Below are 15,181 nucleotides of genomic sequence, written 5' to 3' on the forward strand. Positions count from 1 at the left end.
TGTTGTCATTCTTCTTTGAACACCAGCAAGACCGCTTTTCAACAATCACACTCCCTGTCATTGACATAATTAATAGATAGTTTAGCTTTTCACAATCACTTGCTGTGGCCAACTGATGTTAACGATCGTAACTGAAAGGCTGCCTGCCAAACGTAAACATTCAGCCACGTGACATTCAGCCGAACTCTCGCGAGAGTTTTACACCAGACGGATCCTTTCTAGCCATAACCCTCTTCCACCCCCTGACCTGAACTGACCGGTCGGATGAGGAGAGCGCCTCCACTTGCAATTTCCTTTTGTACACCACCGCATCTTTTGTGTAACTAAATGCTGTTAACTTTTATAAGCTTCCCTTGACTCTTTTCAGTCTCTCCTGCCTTCAGGGTTCTAGAATACACTAACATAGGGTATATTACAATTCCTATCAAGTTGCATTATGGGAAGTATTTTTTAACATTTATTGGCTTTTGCTCGATTCCTTACACCCATATTCTGCTCCAACCCAATTTATAGCATAACGCTGGCCATTATTTATATTTTTCTTCGTAATTTTATTGATATTTAATCCAATCAATTGCATCTCTAAATTATTTAGTTTCTAATGAAGACGTACATCTTGAACAACCCATCATCACTTGTTGCTTTTTTATCAAACCGGAGAATCGTCATTCACAATCATGAATTTCAAATTGGTTTTCATGACATTTTTAGAATAAAATAAAGTGAAATAAATTGCATTATATAAACATAACATGTCCAATAAAGATAGAATAAAATACAAAATAATTAAAGATGATATACAAAGTCACGTTCCAGCATATTGACGCAGAGTCCCTGATATTTTGGGGACTATTTTTTGCGATGGATTAATCCTCAATTGGTAATTTGGAAATCTTTGTAAACTTGTCTCGTATGAACGTCCTGTTAATCCACCGACTATAATAATAAGATTTTTGTGGCTGCTGATTTTTCGTGTCTTCTCTGCACAGATTGCATCCGAACAGAACAAAGGTCAAAGGTCGGATATCTCATTTTAGAATATGTTGAGCCTGAGCACCTCGGGCGTGTTGGAGCTGGCTGGATCTGCAGCATCTGGCACGGTTTTACAGCCGAAAGCGAGCCAGAATCTTCCTCCTGCAGCTGGCTCTGATTCCATCACACAGGCTGCAGGACCCGATAATATTTTGCTCTGTTTTGGTTCAAATTCAACGATATTGGCAGAGTGTGAGCGTCTTCAGTGTTGGTGACACACGGTTAAATTAATCCCTGATTTGTTTTATATATATTTCTGGATTCAGTATTTTTAGGGTCTATTTTCTTTCTGTATGGATGCTCACATTGGTTCATGTTCCCTGTAGTGTAAGTCATGCAGTTTTTAACAATTAAACAAGTAAAACAGCCCAAAATCTTAATTTAAAAAAATGCTGTTTGTGTCAAATCTAATTTATAATGAGTTTAAAATGAAATGCGTAATTGAACATGTTGTTTTGAGGCCCTGTTTTGGTTCAAATTCAACGATATTGGCAGAGTGTGAGCGTCTTCATTGTTGGTGACACACAGTTAAATTAATCCCTGATTTGTATTATATATATTTCTGGTATTTTTAGGGTCTATTTTCTTTCTGTATGAATGCTCACATGAGGTCTTGTTCCCTGTAGTGTTAGTTATTGGGTTTCTAGTGACATGTTATGTATACTTTTCTCGACTGTGACATGTCTCCATGCTGCAATGTTTAAGAAGCTCTTTATTGTTCTCATACTGCCTGTGCTGCAGCACCTCTTTTCACCCTCTGTCTGAAACCAGAGCCCAGTCTGCTCTGATTGGTTAGCTGGCCGGCTCTGTTGTGATTGGTCAACCACTTAGAGATTAGTTATTGGTGAACATTTTTTGTATAATTGGTGTGATTTGCAATAAGTAGAACAGCCCAAATGTCCTAATCTTTAAAAATGTTGTAGGTGTCAAATCTTCTGGTGGATTTAATAATGAGTTTAAAATGAAATGCTTAATTTATTCCACTTTCTTCAACATGTTATTTTGAGTCCGATCCCCTAAAGATTACCCCGAGAACATTGCTCTCCTACTGCAGGTTTCATTTCTATCATAACGATAAGAAAAGGTAACGATCCGAGATGACTGTTCTGTATTTCTAACTTAACCCGGTTTTACTGGAGCAAGAACCACACAAGTTATATTGTTCAATATGTTAAATTAACTAGAACAAAAAGAGTTCCCTGGACAACGGGATTTTCTGATTGGCCGACTGCACTTATTACCATTTCCTCCAACATAAGATGACATTTCCTGAGAAATATTGGTAACTTCTAATAGTTTATCCGCCCCTAAAGATTGGAAACAATATTCCTATCACCCTCATTTCCTGGGCTTTGGTTCGATGCTGCACAACGTGGGATTTTGTTGCCATTTGTTGTGTTTCGGTGTATTATTCACCGATAGTTCAGTGGTGATTTGAGGCCTTTCTGTGCAGTTTAGTGAGGAAGTATTTGTGGCGCTCTGTTGAGTTACGCCGTTTTTCATGTATTTTTGTGGCGTTTTTTTGCAGCGCTGCCAGAAAGAGCTCTTTTTTCCCCTGCAGTTGTTGGCGTTCATCATCATCATCGAGCCTGGCAACGACTGATAAAACCTCTTTGGCTGCATTTCAGGCTGTATTTCTTACTGCTGGTTATTATACTGGTGACACTTAAAGAGGCGCATGTAGGGAAACAAACAGGCTTTATAAGCATATTGTGACATATTTTGCCCTTGGTTCATATAAGTATCCTTCTTTCTCTCGTAACAAATGAATGAGTTGAATTAATGTATGTATTGGGAGTTGTATTGTAACATTACACAAATGCTCATTAGGTATAATATACAAGTAGTTTAATGTGTGAGAGACTAAAATAACTTAAGTAATAACATATTTTCTTATTTCCCCTACTCTGGTTGTTTCCCATACACCATGTTCTTTCTAAAATAATATTTCCCAATAACATGTAATCTTCTTTCTTTGCTCGTGTCTTTCTTTGACTTACCAGAGTTTTCTTTAATCTGAGGATTCGGACGACTCTGAGGTTTTTAAATGTGCTATATAAATAAAGTTGGATTGGATTGGATAATGTAAGGAATAAAATCAATATGTATATGGCGTAATTTAAATGAATACACTGTTCTAATTTAAAGCTGTTTTATTCTGAAAACCGGATGTTCACAGTCTACTTCCGATTTTCGCGAGTAAATATTGTTAACTTCAATTTAGCATTAGCACCTAGCTAATATTATGTTTTGTGTACGTGAATTTAAGGAGAAATGACACGTGGCGTGACACTGTCTTTAACCCTCACTTATTGACGCTGCAATACTATTATTAGGGAATGTTTAAATGACCAACAGATATTAGAATATTGTAAAACTAACACCAGAAAACGACAGAACGTGCCTTGGACCCGCCCCGTCGACCAATGGGAGAAGACTTTAGACTTTAACATAAAGACCTGGAACACACTTCAGCAGGAACTTAAGCTGACCAGTTTGATACCCATCACGGATTTTAAACTAATTTAAAAAAAGCTGGAGAAATCATCTGTGGGTGTTTGCACCTGCTATATCTGACTACTGTATATGGATTTCAATGACTACTTTTTGTTACGATGTTGTATTTTAGTGTTGCCTCTGTGTTTAGTGTCCTGTCTGTCTGTAACTGTGTGACGTAGTGTTACCACTGACAGGTCTCTCTTGAAAATGAGACATGTGATGTACAGAGGGAATTGACCTNGTGCGCATCGCATCTGCCTCAGTGATGGAGATGCACATCCCTAACGTAGATGTTACTCTCATCTATGGACATCGATCGCCTACTGCTATATTCAACCATATATGGAGCCCGATCTTCGACTCCCAATGATTTAATGTAATTGTTTGGCTGTCTGGCCATCGTACTTGGGCTCTTTGAAGATCCACAAATCCACCGTGTTCTTAAATTTCTGATCGGATTGGCAAAAACTTCAGAATTTGTATTGATCACCATTCAAATGACAGCTTTTTTTTCCCCCAAAAGTGGGCGGAGCCGTACTTTCCCCCCAGAAATGTGTTACTCTCATCCAAGCCCCCAGGAAGTGCGCCGGACTCTGAGGAAAATATTCGTTGTGGCCAAACGGCGGTACTACACTTCCGTATCAGTCGCTGGGCCCGGAAAGACTTTTCCCCATTGACTAACATTGGGAAAGAGACGTCTGTAAATCGTTGGATACATTTTTTTAAACTGAATAAACTACCCAGTATGAACGTTTGTATAGCCCTTATTAAAAACATTCGGTCCTCGAGTTGTAAAATGTGCTAATAACGTTATTCTGAGAGTTATTTTGCTCAGCATGAGGAATGCGGATCTAACCCACGGGACCGACCGGCACGTTCATGTTACGTGTTCAGCACTACATGAGTTTTACCTTTACCCATGGATCAACTCCTGAACAACAACAGAAAGCCGCGTTTTATCCAGTTTGTACACAACGATGGAGAAACTTAGCAAGCAGCAGTGGTCCACTGAAGAGACCAGCTACCTACTGGGGATCTGCTCTTCTGAAGAGGTACAGAGGAAGCTGGAGCACAATCGGCCATTGTTGTTGCTGTCGGTGTCAGCTGTGAGGGGTTCCCGCGCGGTTTGGCTTTATGAAGCAGGCACGCAAACGGTTACGTCATGACGCAAACGATGACGCAATGACGCAGCACCAGTCGGACTCTGGGCAGTGTGAAAAGAGCCGGAGCTAAACCGAAGAACCGGTTCTGAACCTGAAAAGCTCTAGCACGGAGCTTGAACCGGAGTTGCGTTGGTGTGAATTTCAGAACCGGTTCTTCGGTTTAGCTCCGGCTCTTTTCACACTGCCCAGANCTGCATTTCCCTTTAGTGTTTAGCGTTTCAGCCAATCAGAGACAGGCTCTGTATATATCTGAGACCTGTGATTTATTGATGAAAAACAGTATGATAGGGGACCTTTAACGTTAAAAAAACTGTCCGTGTCTGTTGTGATTGGTCAACGGCTTAGAGATGTCCCGCCCCTTAGCCTGTCACGTACAGTTGGTTGCAGCGCTAGCCAATAGGAGCACAAGTGTTACGAAGTGATGTCACTGTTACAGAAGTAAACAAAGGAGTCCAATGGAGGTGTTTAAAGAAGAGATTTTTGCCTTTGCAGTCCATTTACATGCACTAAAACCTATACAACACACTAAAGGAGAGGGAAAATCTCAAGAAGCATAATATGGCCTCTTTAAAATGGTTGTAATAATTATGGATGTAAAAATAATGATACACATCTTATGTATAACATCGTACCAGTTAACTATGCAAAGTTTGATAGCATGTGTTTTTTTTGTTGCATGTTCTACTCTGTGCACCACATCGAAACCCATTATAGTCCTGCAAAGCTCGAAAGTCGATTTTCTGTCAAAAGACGCCCCTATTTCTCCTCCCAGGCCTCAGAGAGTTGACAAAGAAAGATAAAACAGCTTCATGTGGAGCTTTTGTGTATTAAGCGCACAGTAGGCCATTTCCCCTAAGTGCCCACTGGAGCACAAGAAACAGGCACAAGTGGAAGTCGCTGTGATCACATTTTAATCACATACCTCCACTGTGTCCTATGTTTTACTTATGAAATTATCACTTTTATTCATGTGTTCAATATATAATGTTCTTTTTAAGTTCTGAAAAGTGAAAAGGATATTCTTTTAGCTAGCCAGTTTGTCATTATTTTAGCATTTATGGAAACAGTTTTTTTAATGAAATGTACGTAATTTAGGCCATTTCACAGTTTAATTCCAACTGTGTCCTAGTTTATTTTCTGTTGCATCTTAATCAGCGGACAGGAAGTAAACATGGTGCTGATTCCTAGCATTGCAATTAGTTTTGAAATATCTTTAAAGGGGTTAACCAATTGCAGCAATAATACAAAGAAATGTGAACGGCTGTCAGACGGCTGGTCTTCGACTTGGAGGGAAAATCTAGATAGATGCAACTTTAGCGTTATTTTCAACTGTATTACTGCTGAGCTGTTGTAGCAGAATCAACAAGAACATTTTGAATGTTATTGACCCTCTGACCTTTCCTCTTGTGCCCCATTTGGCTTGTTTAGGTTCAGTTTTGCTGGTCAGTGTTATTCTCCTCTCTTCAGAAAAGAGTGAACAGTCTTATTCAACGATGTTTAAAGATGGAGGAACAAATCAAAGCCCTTTGTTCACTGCCAAAACTTTGCCATCGTCTGACCTTTCATTATAGAGAACACCAGCCTACTTCCTGTCATTATTTCAGTGTGAAACCTTTAAGTGTTCAAAATAGATCTGACATTTGTGTTACCATATGTATGCCATTAAAGCTCAACTATAGAGCCATACATATTCTAACATATATATTCTTGTAACAGAAAATATATTTTATCATAAGCTTCGTGAAGGCAAGGCAAGTCAAAATCAAACAGACTTTCCAATATATAACATACACTAATCTGACACAGACTAACCACAAGGGTAATGGGAATATATGGGACCAATAAGGCCATGGACAGACAATGCAACTGGGAAAACACACAAAGATAGGTATAAAAAAACAGATGGCACATGTTGAGAAAACATCAAAATCAAAACGAGTACTTTTCCTCTTATGTTGCATTCACACCAAAAAGAGTACTTAGTGCCGGGAACTTTTACCCCCATTTTTAGTGCCAGCGAGAGAGGTGGTACTATCCTGGGGGGAAAAAGTGCCCCAGTTCTGATTGGCTGGGCGAATTGCAAACCACGCCCAGCGCACCAACGGAGAGAGAATAACTTCTGGCAACACAAAATAAAACATGGGAGCGGTGGAGATGAGGAGGTGTCGGCGTTCTGGCGCTTCTACTGAAGCCAGTCCCCAACTCCGGGGACTTCCGGCCGGGAACTTCGGGTGGTAGTATACACCGTGAATTTGTTTGCGCAGAAGAAGAAGAAGCGACGTCAGCGGCTCATTTGTGTAATCTTCCCTCAGGTGTGAACGCGTTTGGTACTTAGTGCCCTAAGTACTGCAAAGTACGCGGTGTGAACGCGGCTAATGTTACTTCTCTATTCATAAATCAATGTTATGATATTAGCTCTGATCCCTATCATCCATCTTATATGGATATAGGAAAATGTACCATAATGCAAAGCTTCATTTTGATTTAATAATACATTTCCAAGCGCTTTTTCAGGTGGTCAAAGACACTTTACAGCGGTGATAAAAAGGAAATACAATCAAATACAAATATTAAAACAGCAACACAACATACATTTAGTTTTGAATGTGATTCGACCTGAGTTTCCCCACTGGCTCTGACTTCCCTCTTCGTAATGTGAGCCTATAATTAGCAAAGGACGCTGCAAAAAAATCCCTCCTCATGAGCCTTGCCTTTTCTATTGGAATATTTATTTTAGATCACACGATTGCATTACCCTTAATTTGAAATTATTGAGTGGGCCAGCGCTGCCCACCTTATTTGCATCGAGTGTTACGCGTTTCGAATGCCTCATGGCGACATCATATTTGATTTCACAAAGCTACATGCATGGAGTGTGTAGGGTTTAATGGACTGTCTGATACACAGAGAGGTTGGACAGTTGAAGTTACTGTCAACAGCCAAGTGGATGAATGGAGCATTTAAAAACTCAACATGAGGGCCCAATCCACTCCCACTCCAGCAGATGGACAGAGTACTTTCACTAATTTGCTTTTTAGTCCAAGAACATGAATTGTTGAGCTTTTCCTGAAAACATTTTTAGATGTTTTTATCCAAATGAAGTATAAGTCAACACAGATTGTTATCCCCGCTGTATTCCTGTATGCTCCTCAAATCAGAAAGGTTTTATATACTATAATATAAAGATAATGTTGTCTTTGAAGGTTCTGCCGAGCTCTTCACTTTGATGCATGTTCAGAAAGGATTCATACTGTATTCACATTCCTACCTTTAGTTTCTGGAGGCTTTCTTCTTTCTTCTAACTTCTAATTTTAATATTTCAGTGAAACCCTTCCTCTTTTAACATTTCATTTCAGTTTGTGTGAGGACATTAAAGCTCACAGAAACTGTGTGAAGATTTGAACTGAAGTGTTTTTTAAAGCCTGCACTCCTGAGAAACATAGACCAAAGATGAGTGTTTGGAGAAATAATCAGATGTTCAGTGTTTTTGCTGCTATTCTTACCCAACGGCAAGTCTTCATGTTGGCTACAGAACATGGGCTTATTTCATCTATGCATTTCAGATCCAATTGAATACATACACCTGTTCCATTCAGGTTTCATCATTTTCTGTTCTTATCTATTGTCTGCCTTTAGTTAAGGAACATTTTAGCTTGGTGTCGTATCGATACCACTTCAGTCCTGTCGTCTGTCAGGGAGCTGGTTGCTTATTCATTTATCAATCAATCAATCAATCAATCAATCAGAAGACTCAGGCTCAAGATGAAGACATGAAGAAGCTCTCGATGTAATCCTTGATCGGCCAAAACAGTCCTGAAGCATCGAAGGAACTTGGAAACATTGTTGATGGTCTGAACGGTCCAATCAATAGAATACATTTTTGTCAGATATTTCCTGGGACTTCCATGTTTACGTAAAACACATTAAATTAAACTCCAGATATTCCCTCTGACTCTTGGCTAATACCGTTAGCTCGTCCATTATTAGCCAGTGATCTAACATTGATATCTCCTTTGCTCCATAAATCTAGACCCAGTCTTCCTTCTTTGTCCCTTTGGTTTACCCAGCATCCTTTGTGTATCCTTCTCCAGATTTCAGTGTGGATAGCTGTTGTTCTGACTACCATGCTAGCCGATTTAGCACGATTAGCTTCTTAGGCAGCCATGGGTGTAGATGCAGCAACTCAACGGCGAAACAAAACAAACATAATCTCTCTTCAGGAAAGTTTAGAGATGGAACAGCTTAAAAATGTACTTCATTAACAGAAAACTAAGCAAGATCAACGTTGTAAATCTAGCAGGATTCCTTCACGCCGTGAGAACTACACCAACGAACAACATATACAAAGCCCAAACACATTAGCATAGTGTGCTACACATATGTTACATTGCATTTAGCTGACGCTTCTATCCAAAGCCACTTACAATAAGTGCGTCCGACCAAGAAGATACAAACTTGAAGAAAACAGAATCATATAAGTCCATCAGGTGCTTAGTTGGTATATAAGTACTTTTTATTTTGTTTTTCATTTTATTGCTTGAAGTGGAGTCGAAAGAGATGAGTTTTTAGTCTGCGCCGGAAGATGTGTAAGCTTTCTGCTGTCCTGATTTCAATGTCAATTTATATGTATATTAAGGAAAATAGGACGTGGCGCCCACATGAAAGAAATACCTCGCTGGTCGCTTGTCTTGAAAGGAGATTATTTGAATCTTGAAAGTCATTTTTCTGCTGATGACTTAATGTCACAGACTTCAGCAGAGCTTCAATAACGACGTCAACGAAAAACACGCAGTACCAGTGCATGAACAAACATTAGTTCCCAGGCACAAAAACAACAAACACTTGCAGTCACAACGCATTAATAGTTATCTGTCTGCACATTGGTGTAACATATCATGCCATATTTTAACGATTTTAATATGACATGAAGTAAAGTATTTATTTAGTGAATTGAACTATGAAATGAATTGTGTTATTCTTTGTGAATAAGGCAACTTTGTTACGTCATTCACAGTGGAGGCTGCCTTTATCGTCCTCTCCGGAGTTGTTTTGCATGTGTGTGTTCATGAAAAGCATAGCAGATGAGTGAGCAAAGCAACAGAGATGCTTCAACTTCTAATCAGATCAGGGGGACTCCGTAAGGGGACACCAATTAGCATCTGGGCTCGAGCACATCTCCCCACCTCTGGGTCTTTGAGCTCTCAGGTTGTGGCTCCAGCCTGCGGTGATGTGTTCATTTGAAAGTCTAAAAAAGGTAATTATGAATCCCTCACATCAGTCATATATAACATTTAGCTTTTTTTTTTTTACTGGAAAACGGAGCTTAGCAACCGCGGCTAATCCGGACTCTGTCGAGGAGTTGGTGTTGCAAGTTGTTGCAAGATCCCCGGGTGCAGCTGGCGGGGTCTGGGAAAAGATGAAATGCCATCAGAGATACAGTACGTAGGAGTCTTAATTAAGTCAGTCTTCTCTGATTGTGAGCTTTTAAAGCATGCTTATCTCAAGCTTGCCTGTTTAATTGGATGTGTGTGTTAGCGTGCGTGGGTTAGCGTCTTTGGAAATGTCCGTATAGAAGCCATTCTAAGTGTAAACAGGGGCTCAGCAGGGGAGCATGTTGCATGGCTGTGTTTTCCCCTCATTCTTCTATCAGCGCCACAACTTCACTGAGTTAGACGATTTGGGTGTGTAGGTGGCCACACACACACACACACACACACACACACACACACACACACACACACACACACACACACACACACACACACACACACACACACATACACACATACACTCTCTCTCTCACACTCACTCACTCACTCACTCACTCACTCAGACACACACACACACACACATACATACATACATACATACATACATACATACACTCTCTCTCTCTCTCTCTCTCTCTCTCTCTCACACACACACTCTCTTTAATCTCCCCTTTACCTGTTCCTTGTTAGGCAGATCAGACATGATGTGCTGCTCTTTTCAATCAACGGGTGCCAAAGGCAGTAAATCAGGGATTAAGGTGCGGCATTGGCACTCCATTCAGCGTGCTCACGGCCCTTCATCTCATCAAGGTGCAAACAGAAAACCAAAGCAGTTGCTACGTTCTTTCCCCTCCCACACTTTAATCATCGCCGGTGACCTAACTCATCACCAGCAGATTAGAAAACAATTGTAGCCTCGCCTCGCCCCCTGCTAGTTTTATTTATTGGCTCCAGTCTCTTTGGGTATATTATTTTTTATCAATCAAACAAGCCTATCAAGGAAAGTGGCTGCCATGTATATAAAGCCCCTGAATGCTATATGGAGCTGTGCATCGCATCTCTCCAGGGGGCCGGTGTACATCTGAATTTGACACGAAGCTATCCCCGGGTTAAATAGGATTTCAGAATCAGGTTCGCCCCGAGGGAAATTCGATAGATTGCCTGATAGATGTTGTCTGTAAAATGGCCGTGACGTATGGAGACGGTTGCTTGGTGTTGTGTGGCTGTCGCTTCCATTTCTAGGCCATTTCAGACTTTGATGGTGCACTTGTTCGTATTCAGCTGATATCTAACTAAGAATAGATGACAGGAAGACAGTGCAGCTGGAAATATCTCCAAAGCAGGAATTATGCACAAACCTTTCAGAATTTGTAGAATGCAAAGAAATGAATAAAACATGAGGTTTTTAGTTGTTGTTTTATAAGTTGCAGGCCTGTTTTTCTTAACAACTAGCGCTGGTATTCAACAGTCACATCATCCATTGAAGCCAAGAAAGTCCTGACTCTTTTTGTACTAGTTTCTTTGTACATCTGTTTATAATCCACCAATTGCACGAGGTGTCAGTATTTTAGAGTTTCTTCTACACCAGATAAATGGAACAACACAATGTTTCTTAGACACCAAATACATCGTGTAATTGTTCCAACCTTTGCCAACTTTACAACAAGGTTGGATTTATCTCTGATTACCGTATTCTTTTTAAAATCCTGCGCAAAATACATGTCATCATTTACTGAATTCACGACCAACTATATTTGTTTTGTTTGTTCTTTAATGCATATTTGTTAGTGTTTGCACCAACACTGTTTTAACGCACCATAAATGACTCCTGGTTGTTTCAGTTTTGATCCAACGTATGTAATATGTCGTTGTTTTTCGTTAGCATTTCCTGTATTGTGATTTTGCATATTTTTAAGGATTTTATTTAAGTATTTTCATTTCTTTTTTTGAGGGGATTTAAATAATAGAATACAAATCAAATACTTTGGGGCTTGTCAAAATGAAACATTTGCTCGAAAACCCTCATACACGAATGCTAATCTAGCAACAGCGGCATACTTTGTTAACGTGGCTGCTTTTGGACACAGTTTTTGAACAGAGAATACTTAAGGATGCGCTAACATGATGTATGCTCTGGTTAAGTGCAGGAGAACAGAGGAATGTGAGGCACTGAATATGACACTTTCACTTCTTTGACTGTAAACAAACCAGAAGGAGGATGTGTAAAGACCTCCTGAGGCCGCGTGAAGTGTTCCTGCATCCTGCCGCGTTTCAACTTAACCTATGGACACCATATTTGCCCGAGTGCCTTCAGTTCCTCCGTCAGAATGGGAGTTGAAGTAGCTGCAGGCGAGGTTTTTGAATTCCTTCGCTGTGACTCGATTTGAAAGGGTTATAGGAGATGAAGACACTTTTAAAGCCCAAGGATTTATCATGTGTCCTGTGCCTATAGCGGGCTGGATTTAGCCGATCCCTCGACATCAATTTCTTCTCTCGTACACACAGCTGTCATGCAGAATGTCTGATCACATCGCCTGCATGTGGGTGGGCTAGTCTGTCACCGCTGTGTGTGTGTGTGTGTGGTTTTGTAAGTGTGTTTGGTTTGAGGTTTAAAGGGCAGTGGAATAATGACTCCGGCACCTGCTCCGGCTCCCATGCGTTGTTAAACATCACAAAGTCAAATACAAGACGCGCCTAAGTGCTCCCCAATGCTCCTCTTTGTAAATGATGGTGCTAGCAACAACCCTCCGAACACTGGAGCTCGCTGTGGATCACATTAAAAACATATTCCTGTGGTTTGGGCCTCCCATTAAACGTGTCAAATTCAACACGCGGTTTTAAGTATTAAGCTCCCTGTTGACTTATCAAAGACAGATTGTATTACTGCAAGGTACAACCCATTTTTAGCTTTTATTGAAATGAATTGCCTTGTTAGGTGTCCTGGTTTCTTTTAATAGCAGGTGCATCACTTCCTGTTGTGTGCCAATGAGTGTCATCAAGGTTATTGGAAGAAGATACTGGGTGTTTCTCAATGTCGAGGACGCTTCTTTGGTAGGACATGTCTTCCGAGTCACTTCCTTCAGAAGCGAGGCAAGAATCCTTCCTGGCATTCGGAGAACTTAGAGTGGAACAGGCGAGCAAGTGTGCAGGTGTGCGGTCATATGAGAGGCCCCGCCTTACATTTTCCGCCACAGATTTAGGAAAAGTGGTCCGTGGGTGCAAAGCATTGTGGGGATTTTAAGACCGGGGAGGACACACATGTGCAGCCTCGAAATGTCTCGCTACGAAGGAAGCGAGACATTTCCAAGGAGCCTGGACATTGGAACAGTCCTTCGGCGGCACTCGATGACGTGGCATCCTTGAAATAGTGGCTCTGGAGGACACTTCCTCGACGTTGAAAACACCCACGGTCATATTAGCTCAGTAGCTAAGATTTAATGTCTAGGAATTATCCGTTTTTGATGGACTGATTTACCATTTTATACTTTTTGAATGTTTATTTACTGCTTTTTTATCCATTCAGTGTAATATGCAAAATACAGAAGTCAGCATGTTGTCCCTGAACATAATTGAACAAATAAATTAAAAAAAACAGCAGCAGTTCTATTACAGCAACAAAAACGTATAAATACATATTAATATGAATAATTCTTATATAATATTTATAATCATAAATACAAATACAACTTAAAACAGAAAACAACTATTAAGAGCAGACATACTACATTATAAAAAATAAAATAAATGATAGGGCTAACAAAATAATGATAATTATATAAACGTTTATTTTCAAACATACGTCCATCTGTAAAATAAAATAAACTTAAATTAGTTATATGTTAGTCACAGTTTTCTAAAGCTATCTGTATTCTAATTTGGTTCAAATAAAAATCAGTTATGGAGGATCCTCAGGGCATGGTGTTTAAAAAGTTGATTAACCACAAAAAGAGCCTTTCTGGTCACAGATTTCTACAGTGTGTATTCCTGCTCGCATGAGCTTCCCTTTGCCACGCAATATGCTCATGTCACAGACTTCCCAAATGTGTGTAGTGTGTCTTCAGTATATATGAGCATCCTGGGATGTAGCCGCTCCACATCAGCCCAGATGAAGGAGCTCAGTCATCGTTATGGTTTCAGTGGATGTTGGAGAAAGAGAAAGATTAGATAGAGATTGGTTCCATAGCAGAACATCATTGATTTAGAATGCATCAGCTAGTAAGGCAGTGTGTGGCTCGTCACGTGTAGGATCAGCGGTTGAGGGCGTTTGGAGGTCAACGTTAGTGAAGGTTGGAGGGAGACGTGAGATCCTGAGATCGTGGTCAGCGTTCGTCAGGCAGATAAAAGCATGAGCTGCCGATAAAAGAGCAAACAGATGATGCCTCTTCGTGGATATTACTGTCTTTAACATGGCGTGAACAGAGTACCAGCAAATAGACTCCAGACGCTCGAGGATATATTACATCTTCTCACAGGAAGATAACAGTTAGATTGGTATGGCTTTAATAATCCATTATTTAATTTAAATCACAATCTGGGAACCATGATTCCTGTTATGATGTTCCCTTTAGTGTTTACTTCCTGTCTGTCTTCTTCTGCTGTTCCCTTTAGTGTTTACTTCCTGTCTGTCTTCTTCTGCTGTTCCCTTTAGTGTTTACTTCCTGTCTGTCTTCTTCTGCTGTTCCCTTTAGTGTTTACTTCCTGTCGGTCTTCTTCTGCATTTCCCTTTAGTGTTTATTTCCTGTCTGTCTTCTTCTGCTGTTCCTTTAGTGTTTTCTTCCTGTCTGTCTTCTTCTGCTGTTCCCTTTAGTGTTTACTTCCTGTATGTTTTCTTTTGTTGTTCCCTTTAGTGTTTACTTCCTGCCTGTTTTCTTCTGCTGTTCCCTTTAGTGTTTACTTCCTGTCTGCCTTCTCCTGCTGTTCCCTTTAGTGTTTACTTCCTGTATGTCTTCTTCTGTTGTTCCACTTAGTGTTCACTTCCGGTCTGTCTTCTTCTGTTGTTCCCTTATGCGGATTGATATGACTGCAGATAATCCTTTGTTCCTCCTTAGTCTCCTTTGCTTAGCAGCGTACAATAAATAAAAGAACTCTGGAGCGTCCAAATTGACCAATCAGAATCGAGTATTCATCCAAGCCATGTAATGAACTGGTATTATCTGGTAAGTGTTTCTTGGAAGTGGAATATGTATAATAGCAGATGTTGTTCGTAGAGATCTTACC

This window comes from Notothenia coriiceps, unplaced genomic scaffold, assembly GCF_000735185.1.
Source record: "Notothenia coriiceps isolate Sejong01 unplaced genomic scaffold, NC01 NC01_scaffold00001630, whole genome shotgun sequence".
NCBI lineage: Eukaryota > Metazoa > Chordata > Actinopteri > Perciformes > Nototheniidae > Notothenia > Notothenia coriiceps.